This window comes from Helianthus annuus, chromosome 2 (assembly GCF_002127325.2).
Source record: "Helianthus annuus cultivar XRQ/B chromosome 2, HanXRQr2.0-SUNRISE, whole genome shotgun sequence".
Classification (NCBI taxonomy): Eukaryota; Viridiplantae; Streptophyta; class Magnoliopsida; order Asterales; family Asteraceae; genus Helianthus; species Helianthus annuus.
In genome coordinates this window covers 168,708,498-168,721,588 of record NC_035434.2, presented here as the reverse complement: position 1 = coordinate 168,721,588, position 13,091 = coordinate 168,708,498, and positions in this window count along the sequence as shown.

Below are 13,091 nucleotides of genomic sequence, written 5' to 3'. Positions count from 1 at the left end.
TTCGTAATATTCAAATATACTCCCAAGAATAAGTGATATTAGTTGCACGAGGTTTCGAGATCGTTATACAAATTTCCAAGAATTTGGGTTAAAAGCGTCAATGTTAAGAAACTTATGATTTCGGTGATAGTTTAACGAAACCGGGCCTAACGGAGTTTGGTTATACTCCCATGATCTTTTACAAACTAACTACAAGAGTTAAAAGTGCCAAAAATGAAGTTAAATAAAGTTACAAAGGACCAGGGACTGAATCTGCCAAACAAGAAACATTTTTAACCTGAAATCAAGGTTGTCACGGCCCGCGTAGACTCCCCTTAAGTCCTACGCGGCCCGCGACAGACTGCCCAGTTTAGATTTATGTTTCCAGTTGCAGGTTTCTGCACAAAACCGACTCAAACACCTCCAAATCAATACCAGGAGCTTGTTGTTGGTTTTGTAATACCACTAGGACACCTGGGGTGATCCTAAACACTTCCATTACACCTGTGATGATCCTTGATCATGGCATTCAAGTATAAATAGGCCTTGTGATGAACCATTTCATTTGCACATAACACTTAAATCTTCTCAACTCTCATCTATGAGGTTCCTGACCAAAAAGGGAGCGTATTCTTGTAGAAAAGATTGCCAGGACCCTTTGTAAGTGTCTTAGTCCCCTCTTTAGTTCAGTTTTATAATTTAAAACCGAAAAGTCAAAGTTATCGTAATCTGACTTTGACCTTCGGATTAAACTCAAATGGTCCAGCCATTATTCGAAATGAATATGGTTATGTGACCATAATTAGGTAGGTGTTAAACCCTTAAAAGAGCACCTCCTAATTATTTCGTTTGCTTAGTTAATTGTCGGGTCAAACTAATTAGTTAAAAAGTCAAACTGGACAGAATTGGAAATAATAATTAAAACCAATAATGCAGAGTTTATAAATTATATTTTAACACTCTAATAACTTAGTAATTATTATTAGAACATGTTTAAACATGTTCAACCCGACAATTCTGAGTTTAGGGTTGGTTCGCAACCGAAAGTCGTAAAAGCTTGACTTTTGCTTTGACTTTCAGTTCTGACCCGATTAAGCTTAATTCTTCTATGTTTTAAGCTTCCATTAGGACCACATTATGTTGTAGTATAACTCTCTGAGGTTATATTACCTGGTCATTTACATTTCGAATTATATGCTAGTTTCCGTTATTATGCTTATAAATGCCCGTTATGCCCTTATGCCATATAAACGAGATTTTTGAAAATGTGAGAGGACAAAAAACTTTATTACTGATATATAAGTATGTCCCGTAAATTTGACATCAGTTTCTGGTCTCAAATTTAAGTTATGCAAGATATCGTAAATTGAAACTTTTTATTAATTAAATTACGCTATCTTGCATAAGGCATGTTTAAACATGGATTTTGACCCAAAAATCATTACCTACGGTTAAGATATTATTTTTAGGGATTTTTGGAATTTTTTATCAGATTATAATCTGATCATATCATGGAGTTCTTGTATAAATTACTTAATTGACAATAATGCTCTTTTAACTAATAAAATGAGATTTACATGTGATTAGCATACCAAACCCTTTTCTACTAACTTGATATGAAAAATAAAAATATTTTAAACATACAAGGCTGTCCAAAATCTCAGAATCACTTAAATACCTCAAATATCGTCATTTAGCGATTTTTACACTAATTAGGTGAATAGTATGGTTTAAAACCATATTTAACACCTAAGACTTATTACCTACTGAATTTTTAAATAAATTTTAATATTATTACAGTAAGTATAAGTCATGAACTCAGACTTCCAAAAATGTCCTTAAAAGCATATGTGAAATGACCAAAATACCCTTTCGGGGTATAGTTTGGCCATAAATGGTAACCCTCACATATGTATGATATCTTACTGATGTAACTTGATAAAATAAATATTTTTACTGAATGTTTTAGACCAGAACCTCAGTTTACTATTGAATCTCTTTTATAAACATTAAAATGACCAAAATACCCCTACGAGACTTAAATTGGTTTTAAATACTTTTTGAGTATATATGTTAACATCCTACTGATGTATCAACATATTTTAAGCATAATAACTTATGAGACCTGTATATATTTCATTTGGTTACCCGTTATGCATTTTATGCGTTCGATTCGGTTTTATGTAACTAGTTTACATAAAATAGCCGAAACGGGTTTAACCATATCATTAAATCTTCAAAATCCATAATGTGCTTAGTTTACCCATATTATACAAGTATCAAAACTTGTCGGGTCTAAACCACATTCTATTTTGGTCTCCGCTTAATCTAGTGTTTCGAACCGTAAAGTATCTTTCAAACTAATCGGTCTAAGTCCTTGACTTAAATAAAGACCCATTAGTATCCTAATAGGTTAATAAACCTTCCATACAGATTGAGTAGCTTCGGTAGAAGGTATTATCATAAGGCTTTAGGAAATATACGGCTGAGTTACATCCTTACACATCTAGCTCAGGTTAATACTTTTAACTTATTTTCCGTTATACGGGCTTGGGATACGGTATTATAATAATACCGCTTGGTCGAGTATGAAATAATTTAATGGGATTGTGATTAATAAATGTACATAACCCGTTTTAATCTGTTTTGTTTGATAACATAAACATTGGGGGTTAATACGACCGTGTCCTGGATATCCTTGGCTCATTTCATTTGTAAATGACCACGACCTATGCACGGGGTGTAGGCATACACCTGACAAATGCAAATGCTAAATAACCCACATATTGGGGATAACTCCTTTGTGGGTTTTATAGTGGGGAGTCGGTTAATCATGACCGGCTTGCAACGGCCCCATATGTATGACAAACATGTAAAACGGCATACAAGATTATCTTAAATAATTGTCCCAAGTTATAAATGGTTTGCGCCTTGTGCATTCAAATCAATTTTCTTAAATGTTTTCAAATGAGTCGGTTAATTGTATTTACCAGTGTAAACTGACGTATTTTCCAAAGACTAAGTGACAGGTACCTCACGAAATTAGGCTGGAGCTACTTGGTGTCATATAAGATGATCTTGCAAATCCTTAGATGCCTGAAGTCTGTTATTTCAGTTTCATGTATTTTTGTTTTTATGATCCGCCTGTGGATCTCCATTACAACCAGTCTGTATCTTCTTTTATTTGGACACTCGGACACTATGGTTTGTAATAGTATTTAAATACCAAGCCTTCCGCTATGCTATTATATTGTGTGTATTGGCTATGATGATATCAACTATGTCACGCTACTCCCCACCGGGCCCACCGATAATATATGGAAATATCAGGGTGTGACAAAACGGCTTGATTTTTGTTAATTGGAAGTTTAAACGCCCAAATTAAAGTACTGTTTTCGTCGTTTGAGGTAGTATTTTGAAGTAAATTTTACATCAATCAACTCGTATTCTAGTTCTAATTAAAAGCCCTAAAATATCGGTTTGTAATTCGGAAAAACACTTAACTTTGTTAAGCTATTTTTAACGCAGACTATTATCAGCCAAAAGTGGATTAGTTTGGATTATTATTGGCAAATAACTGAGTTGGGATTATTATCAGCCAAATTAAGAAAGTTGGATTATTTAAATCCAATTTGCCATAAAAAAATATTTACCTTATACAACAATAAAAACGGCTCGTGAACAGTAACACTTCTTTAGAAGTTTTTTAACAAATGTATAATGGTTGTTTACGTAGAGAAGTTTTACTTGTATCAGCATTTCATTTCTATGATACATTATAATAAAAACCTATGTTAAATAAACGGAAATCTGGGGGTCTCACTACTGAAAATTTGATGTTATGGCTTCATTGTCGAACATCTAATGTTGTTGTTTGACGTTGGTTTTGGTTTACAGTCGTTTTTGACTATTTGGATCAGACCTTTTGAGTTTTCTAAGGGTCTGTGAAGGTGTAATGATAATGTTCAACATAGATCCTTTAAGTTTTTACGGTAGTGGTTAGTCTTTTTGACGTTTGTTTGTTTTATCTATGAATATGACTTATGGCTCATCGGAGAGCGTTGGCTATGATGTTGCTTTGAGCATGGCTTGGTAACTTATGTAGCAACCGTCTATCGCTTATGACCTTTGTTTTGTGGCTTTTTATGCTAAGTATGGCCATTTGGGTTCTGTTGTTGTTGGTTGATGTAAAAGTATTTTGGACAGTGTGGTTGAAAACCTTTTATTATGTGACTTTGGCCTTGGCTTGGTAAGTTAATCTCGAAACGATTGTTACTTAAACGCTCTTTTGTTTTGTTGTTTGTTTTAAGGGGTTGTGAAGGTGTAAGGGTAATATTAATATGAGAAACTATGTGTATGAGGTGTTAGGTGAAATTATGGTGTGGCGGGGTTTTGTACAAACACCAAGGTGTTGTTTGGCAGACACAACCAAGAAACCAATCCTTTTCTTATCCACGGGGCTATGATGATAAATTCGGACGTGTATACGTAGGTTTGGAAAAAATGAAAATTTCGCTGGGTTGTTGACCATGGCCATGCCATTTATTTGCCTTTCACATTGTCGTTGTTAACTATGTAGTCATGGTGTATTTATCCACTTGAGATAATACGTATCTTGGCGGGGTATCAGACTTGGGTTTGGCTTGGTACATGACCCTTACGTCAACATGCATGCCAACCAATGACTTTGTAAATTTTTTAAATATCTAACCCTCATATCTGTATCATTATACTGGCATGTGAATGTTGTGTTATTATTGGTTGTACCTCACATATTAGTGCGTTAGCGTGCAACTTGTGGTTGTTTGTTGCGATTTGTTTGTGGTACTTATGTTAACTTGAAGGCACATGTCCTTCTACGTTTCTTTTCTTGGGCTTTTGGTCATCGTGATCAACAGACATGCATTCTTGCTTTCCATTCTGGCTCCTGGTTTCAACTACGGCGATTTTAGTCTTCATCTACAATAAATGTCAACTTCGAACGAATTTTGCGTCTTCTTAATTGTGTGTACGCGTTTCAGTACGCTTAATTATGGTGTTATTTTCTTTCTTACTTTGGTTGATAATGTCTTTAGTTGGACGATTTGATTCTGAGATTTCAGCGCAATGAGGTATTTCAGTTTTTTTATGCTACATTTGTTTGTTTCTTGGTTTAACTCTTTGGGTTGGGTTGTGCGGATTGACATTATTGTTTTTCTTACTTTGTCTTTTGTTTAGAGAAAGAAGCTAAAAGCTTTAGAGTGAAGTCAAAACCCATAAAGTACGACCCTTAAATATACACTAACGAAAACAAGTTTTGAAGTTCATTATGGCCATTTGGGTGTGCAAACCTTTTTTATGGTTGTTTTGATGTTGGTTGTTGCCTGATGTACAACTCGTTGACCCATGTTGGCATTTCAAGGTTGGGGGGGGGGTATATTCCACGGTCCTCCCAACCGCCGAGGTGATTGATATTCGCTAATTTACACATATTTTAGTCCCCCATTTTACCCCTATTTTATGCGTTTTCGGCCGTAAAACCGTCATCCGGATACTTAATTATCTACACTTTTGTTTACAGGCCTAAAACAACATTCCAGACAAGATGATAGCGAAAACGAGGACTTTCCGGACAAAACGACGAAGCTGCGAACCTTCTGTTAGAAAACTGACCTGGGCATGTGGAACGGTCGTGCGACCTGATGCACGATCGTGCATCTCCGATACATCATGAAAGGCCCGGCAGTGAACGAGGGTGCAACTCTGCGTGCAGGGCATTGAAGGCCAACCCGGGAATGCACGGTCGTTCCAGATCTTGCACCCCGTGCGTATCCGATGATCCAGCCAACCTCGGAACTTAACGACCAGTGCGACCAGGCGTGCAACAAGAACCCGGTAATGAACGACCGTGCCGTATAAAGAACGGTCGTGCGATATCGAATCTGGTCAACGATCTGATGACGTCATGCAATATGGTGGAACATCCCCAATAATTGCTTAAAGTGCACGGTCGTGCCACAGGAAGAACGACCGTGCAACATTGAAAAAATATAAAAACAGAACAGAAACATTCTGTTCGGAATTCTGGAATTTTGGGAGTTTCACAGGCGATTTTACAGGCTCCGGAGGCTTTGCTTTTGACCCGGATTCAAGCCACATTGTGCCGTTTAGCTCCATTACTATCCGGATTCTTAATCTTATGCTTGTTTATGGTTTGGTTTTCTAATCTTTCCATGATTTTGTTAATCTTTCAAGCATTTAGATTAATGTTTATGTATTATTGTAGCCTTTGGGCAAAAACACAACAATCCCTTGCTTGATTATAACCATTAGTGTGTTAATCTTTGTTTGTAATGACATTTGGAAGTATTTTCTATGTTAATCTTTGATGATTAGTTTGCAACCTTGTTATTGATATTGATTTCTTGATTATAAGTAATTATGTTGGATGATTGATGCTTGGTTAGTTAAGATAGTTGAAAAATGAAGCTTAATTAATCTTGTATTAGTAAACTTTGAACTTGGTTAACTAGTTTAGCTTGGTTTAAATGTATGCATCATGATACTAGAAATGGTTAGTGATTTAATAAAATGTAATTATTGTTAGTCAAGAGAGCTTGCCGTCACGTAAGGACCTTAACGGGTTAGATGGTGTCGTTATAAATTCTTGCCATAATTTGTTAGCTTAGTTAGTAGTTTAGGCCAAAATTGCTATCTTGGTGAACTAATATGCAAGATTTGTAAAATGAACTCGGTTGTGATTTAATCTAGTTTATGCTTGTCTCGGTGGTTGCATTGTGTTTATCGGTGTTGCTTTCCTTGATTAAGTGCGGTTAGAAAACTCCTAACGGATGACTAACTCATTTTTAAGAGATTTTCATAGACATTTATCAATTGCATGTTAAAGAACAATTTTAGGTGGTTAAAGTGTATTTATCGTTTTAGCTTTCCGAATGATTATCATGTTAGGATTCACGAAAGGGATACTAATTGTCTTAAATTGGAAAATTGACCGAATGCTTCTAGTGCCAAAACCGACTTAGTTGACATGCTGTGGTTGTGTATTAAGCAAGGATTTTTATCTATTATCTATTATGTTTTTATTATGTATTTGTTTACGTTTACTTTAGTTTTTATAAAATTAAACAACTTATGTTTTTACCGGTAGTTTAGTGACAAAGGTCTAGTATTATTCCTCCATCCATTTCCTTGGATCGATACTTGGTTCTTACCGATACTTTACTACATATATGACGGGGTACACTTGCCCTTTCGTGTGTGTTTTGATGTAAAAGTAATAATCACTTTTATAAATTTAAAACCGAATTGTGTGTAATTTCATTGCAAAATTATGTATATATACGCACACGTCAAGTTTTTGGCGCCGTTGCCGGGGAAGTGGCGAGTTTTAGGAACGACCCGAGTCATTATGTTATCGGTGTATATACTTGTTAATATTTGTGTATATTTTCGTGATTATTTATTTGTTGATTTATTTGTTAATATTTCTTGCTTTTAAACAATTTATTCATTTTCGTGATTCTTTTGTACACTTGTAAATTTTTATTCTATTTATTTGTTCTAATCCGGATTTAATTATTCATTTATTCATTGAATTTTCGGCTCTTAAAAATCATTTTTACACTAGCCGATTCGATTATTTTCATTGCTTTAATTTTTATAAAAATTTCGGCCCATTTTCGGACTTTTATAAATTTTTCAGCCCATTTAAAATAATATTCTGTTTCTTTTCAGCAAAAAAAAAAACAGCATTATTATATTAATAAAATATTCATTGTGTCAGTTTTTCGTTTGCAGGTTGATGTCCTCAACTCCCGCGCCCGCTATTGCTGAGCCGACTGACGAACCAGCGCATAATCTAAGAAGAAGTAAGAGGTTGCGCGAAAGGTCACTTGTCATTGCACAACGCATTGCAAATGCAATCGACGAGCCGGTGATTATCTCTGAAGACAAAAGCTCAGGGGACGAGGAGAGAGTCGTCATGGCGGACGACGTCCGACCTTTGAATGAAACAAATCAGCCCCGAAGGGCAGGCCTGGAGCCGAGTATCCTTCAGCCTACTATAGATACTCCTACTTTTGAAATTAGACCTAGTATTATTAACATGGTACAGAATTCTATACAGTTTGACGGACGTGAGCATGAAGATCCTGGGAGGCATATCGCTGCTTTTCTCGCTGTTTGTTCGACATTTAGGATTACAGGTGTTTCGGAGGATGCGATTCGGTTGAGGTTGTTTCCGTTTTCGTTACGTGACAAAGCTAGAGCTTGGCTTATGTCACTTCCAGCCGGGTCCATCAGGACCTGGAATCAGTTGGCGGAGCAGTTTATGCAGAAATATTTTCCACCTGAGAAAACGAACAAGCTACGGAACCGGGTTGTTTCCTTTCGCCAGGACGAGGGCGAGTCGTTGCATGCGGCTTGGGAGAGATTCAAGGATTTGTTGATTCATGTGCCACATCATGGCTTCTCCAAGCGACAGCTGGTTTTGACATTCTATCAGGGGCTCAGTTATAAAACGCAGGAGCGATTAGACGTGAACGCGGGAGGCGATCTAGGAACTAAGACGCTGACTGAAGCGTGTGATATTATAGAAAAAGCTGCGTTTAAATCCAGCTCGCGTCGGGAAGGAGATAGAGGTCGGGCATCATCATCATCATCTCGCGCAGGAGTTCATGCTGTAGACGACTACACGGCCATTACTGCATAAATCTCGGCTCTTGCATCGAGATTCGACAGGTCCCAAATGATTGCGCATGCTGGCTCGGGATGTGACCAGTGCGGAGTGTCACACGAGCCTGGGGCATGTTTTCTGGGAGTCGTATATGAGGGCCACGAAGAAGTAGATTTCGTGAGTAATCAAGTGAGGCCGCAGAACAACCCGTACAGTAACACCTATAATCCCGGTTGGAGAAATCACCCAAATTTTGGGTGGCGAGCGAACACAGGAAATCAGAACCCGTTGGGGTTCACTCAGCGTGCTCCAGCGCCTCAGCAGGGTCAGCAGTACCAGCAGTACAACCAACCTTACCAGCAGCGTCCATATTCGTACCAGAATCAGGGCATTGGGAGTAGCTCCCAGTAGCAGGCCCCTCAGTCTAATTCCAAGCTGGAGGATATGATGGCTCAGCTTCTCCCTAGCTCCGAAAAACGATACCAACAAAGCGAAGATCGTTTTCTAGCTAACGAGGGAGAAATGAGGAGTCAGAAAGCCTCGATTCAGAATATCGAGAATCAGGTTGGTCAGCTAGCGCAGATGATGTCCAAAAGGTCCCCAGGCGGTCTTCCGGGTAATACAGAACCAAACCCGGGCAGGCATGTGAATGCGATCATGACCAGGAGTGGAAAAACTACCGGACCCGTCATATCGGACTCAGCACCGATCACTGAAGCGGTCCCGACTGACACACCGGACGAGGTGCAAGCCAGGCTACGCCCAGCAAGTACAGCACAAGTCCAGGAGCCGGTCAAAGATTACACTCCACCAGTACCTTATCCAGGCAGGCTGAAGAAGCAGAAGAATGAAGAACAATACGGTAAGTTCCTTGAGTTGTTTAACCAACTACACATTAATATACCGTTTGTTGAAGCCTTGGCCCAGATTCCAAAGTATGCGAAATTCCTAAAGGACATCCTCTTGAATAAACAGAAGCTCGAGGATATATCATGTGTGGTGATGAATGAAACTTGTTCCGCCGTTCTGCAAAACCGTCTGCCCATGAAAATGGGAGATCCTGGTAGTTTTACGCTCCCGTGTTTGATTGGAAACATGTCTGTTAGCCATGCATTGGCTGACTTGAGAGCGAGTATCAACCTTATGCCGTATAAGGTTTTTACAAAGCTGGATCTGGGTGAGCCGTCACCCACTAGGATGAGCATTTGGTTGGCAGACCGCTCAATAAAGTATCCGCGCGGATTTGTGGAAAACATGCTTGTAAAAATCGATAAATTTGTTTTCCCCGTGGACTTTGTTATTCTTGACATGGACGAGGATTCAAGAGCACCTTTGATACTTGGACGTCCTTTCCTCAATACAGCGAGGACGATTGTTGATGTGGCAGCTGGCCAAATCACGCTCCGAGTGAATGATGAGCACGTGACATTCGATATCAAAAGATCGATGCAACATCCGCAATGTCACGATGACAAGCTTTATTACGTCGACATTGTCGATGCATGTATGTGCTCTCATTTTCAAGGTACTATTGACGAGATTGATTCGGACACACGTCTGTCGTGTGGGGACCTGATTGGCATTACGCAGGAGGGCCACGATTTCGAGCAGCCAGTCTATCAGATTGGTGACGATGGTTCCCAGAGTCCGGAGAGGTTTCCAGAAATTGGCCATGTAAATGAGGAAGAAGCAAAGCCTTCGGTTGAAGATCCGACGCCTTTGGAGTTGAAAGGACTCCCGCCACATCTCGAGTATGCATTTCTGGACGAGGAGCGTCGCTTACCGGTCATAATTTCAGCGTCATTGGAAAAGGTTGAGAAAAATCAGCTTCTTGAGGTTCTGAGAGTTCATAAGAGAGCCATTGCATGGAAAATCATGGATATCAAAGGCATCAATCCTTCTTTCTGTACTCACAAGATTCTGATGGAAGACGAGTACAAACCGTGTGCACAGCATCAGAGGCGTTTAAATCCAAATATGCAGGACGTGGTGAAGAAGGAGGTGATTAAGTTGTTGGATGCCAGGATGATATATCCTATTTCGGACTCTGTGTGGGTGAGTCCGGTGCAGGTTGTACCTAAGAAAGGTGGTATGACTGTAGTCTCGAATGATAGGAATGAACTAATTCCTACCCGTACCGTCACTGGGTGGCGAGTTAGCATTGACTACCGCAAACTCAATGATGCTACTCGTAAGGATCACTTCCCGCTTCCATTCATCGATCAGATGTTGGAACGTCTGTCGGGGAAGTTGTATTACTGTTTCCTAGACGGGTTCTCTGGGTACTTTCAGATTCCTATCGCTCCTGAGGATCAGGAGAAGACTACCTTTACCTGGCCCTTCGGCACATTCGCCTACCGGCGGATGCCTTTTGGGTTGTGTAATGCACCAGCGACCTTCCAGAGATGCATGGTTGCAATTTTCCATGACATGATCGAGGATTCCATGGAGGTTTTCATGGATGATTTTTCGGTATTTGGGGATTCCTTCGATCACTGCTTGGAAAATTTGAGAAAGATGTTGAAGAGGTGTGAGGAGACGAATCTTGTCCTGAACTGGGAAAAGTGCCACTTCATGGTGAAGGAGGGCATAGTTTTGGGACACAAGATTTCGCATGCTGGTATGGAGGTCGATCCAGCCAAAGTGGATATCATTTCACGACTTCCACCTCCTACCTCTGTGCGAGCGATACGGAGCTTTCTTGGTCATGCGGGGTTCTATAGGCGATTCATCAAGGATTTTTCAAAGATCGCTAGGCCCACGACCCGTTTGTTGGAGAAAGACGCTCCGTTCATATTTGGAGATGATTGCTTGAGAGCCTTTGACGTTCTCAAGCAAAAGTTGATTGAGGCCCCTATTTTAGCTGCACCAGACTGGAGTCTGCCGTTTGAGATTATGTGCGACGCGAGTGATTATGCTATAGGGGCCGTTCTTGGCCAAAAGAGAGAAAAGCACTTTCACCCGATCTATTATGCGAGCAAAACTCTTCACGATGCTCAGGAGCATTATACCACGACAGAAAAAGAGCTCTTGGCGGTCGTTTTCGCATTTGACAAATTTAGATCGTACTTGGTGCTTTCGAAAACCGTTGTATATACTGATCACGCTGCCATCCGATATCTCTTCAGCAAACAGGACGCCAAACCGCGTCTAATCAGATGGATCCTGTTGCTGCAAGAGTTCGATATTGAAATTCAAGATAAAAAGGGTGCGTTAAATGTAGCGGCTGACCATCTATCTCGGTTAGAGCATGGAGACATCGTGGACGCGCGTTGGGATTCCATAAATGACAACTTTCCACACGAGTCTTTGATGAGTGTTGAGATATGCGATGAGTCGCCATGGTTCGCCGACCTTGCGAACTACCTTGCTTGCGGGATTCTGATTAAAGGGTTGACTCACCAGCAAAAGAGGAAATTCTTTTCAGATGTCAAGCACTACATTTGGGATGACCCTTACTTGTTTCGGGTTGGTGCTGATCAGGTGATTAGGAGATGTGTTTCAGGGAAGGAGGGGACCGATATTCTGCGCCACTGTCACGACGGACCTACCGGAGGCCACCATGGAGCCAACTTTACCGCCAAGAAGGTGTTGGATTCCGGGTTTTATTGGTCGACTATATTTCGTGATTCGCAGAGTTGGGTTAGAGCGTGCGATGCTTGCCAGAGGGTGACAAATATATCGGCACGTGATGAAATGCCTCAGAACTGGATTCAGGTTTGTGAAGTCTTTGATATCTGGGGGATAGACTTCATGGGACCATTTCCCCCCTCACGAGGTAATAAGTACATCCTGGTCGCAGTTGACTATGTATCGAAGTGGGCGGAGGAACATGCCTTACCCACCAATGATGCCAGGGTGGTCGTGAGATTTTTGAAAAGCTTATTTCCCCGGTTTGGCGCTCCGAAAGCGCTTATCAGTGACAGAGGGACGCATTTTTGCAATACCCAGCTCGAGAGAGCTTTGTCCCGTTATGGTGTGCATCACCGTTTATCCACACCCTATCATCCGCAAGGATTGGTCGGATAAGCTTGATGAACCGTTGTGGGCTTTCCGTACGGCTTACAAGACGCCTATAGGGACCACCCCCTTTAGGCTTGTGTACGGAAAGGCATTCCATTTACCGATTGAGTTGGAGCATAAAGCGATGTGGGCTCTAAAAACCGCAAATCTGGACCTAAAAGCCGGAGGTGAAGCCCGGTTTCTCCAGATTCATGAATTGGAAGAGTTGCGACAACGCGCTTATGAGAGCTCCGTGTTGTACAAGGAGCGCATGAAGAGATTGCACGATAAACGCTTGAAGGACCACAAAGAATTCCAAGCGGGCGATCTTGTTCTTCTTTACAACTCGCGGTTGCGCTTATTTCCCGGAAAGCTTCAATCACGTTGGACAGGCCCATACACAGTTAAAGAGGTATTTCCGTATGGGACTGTTGCA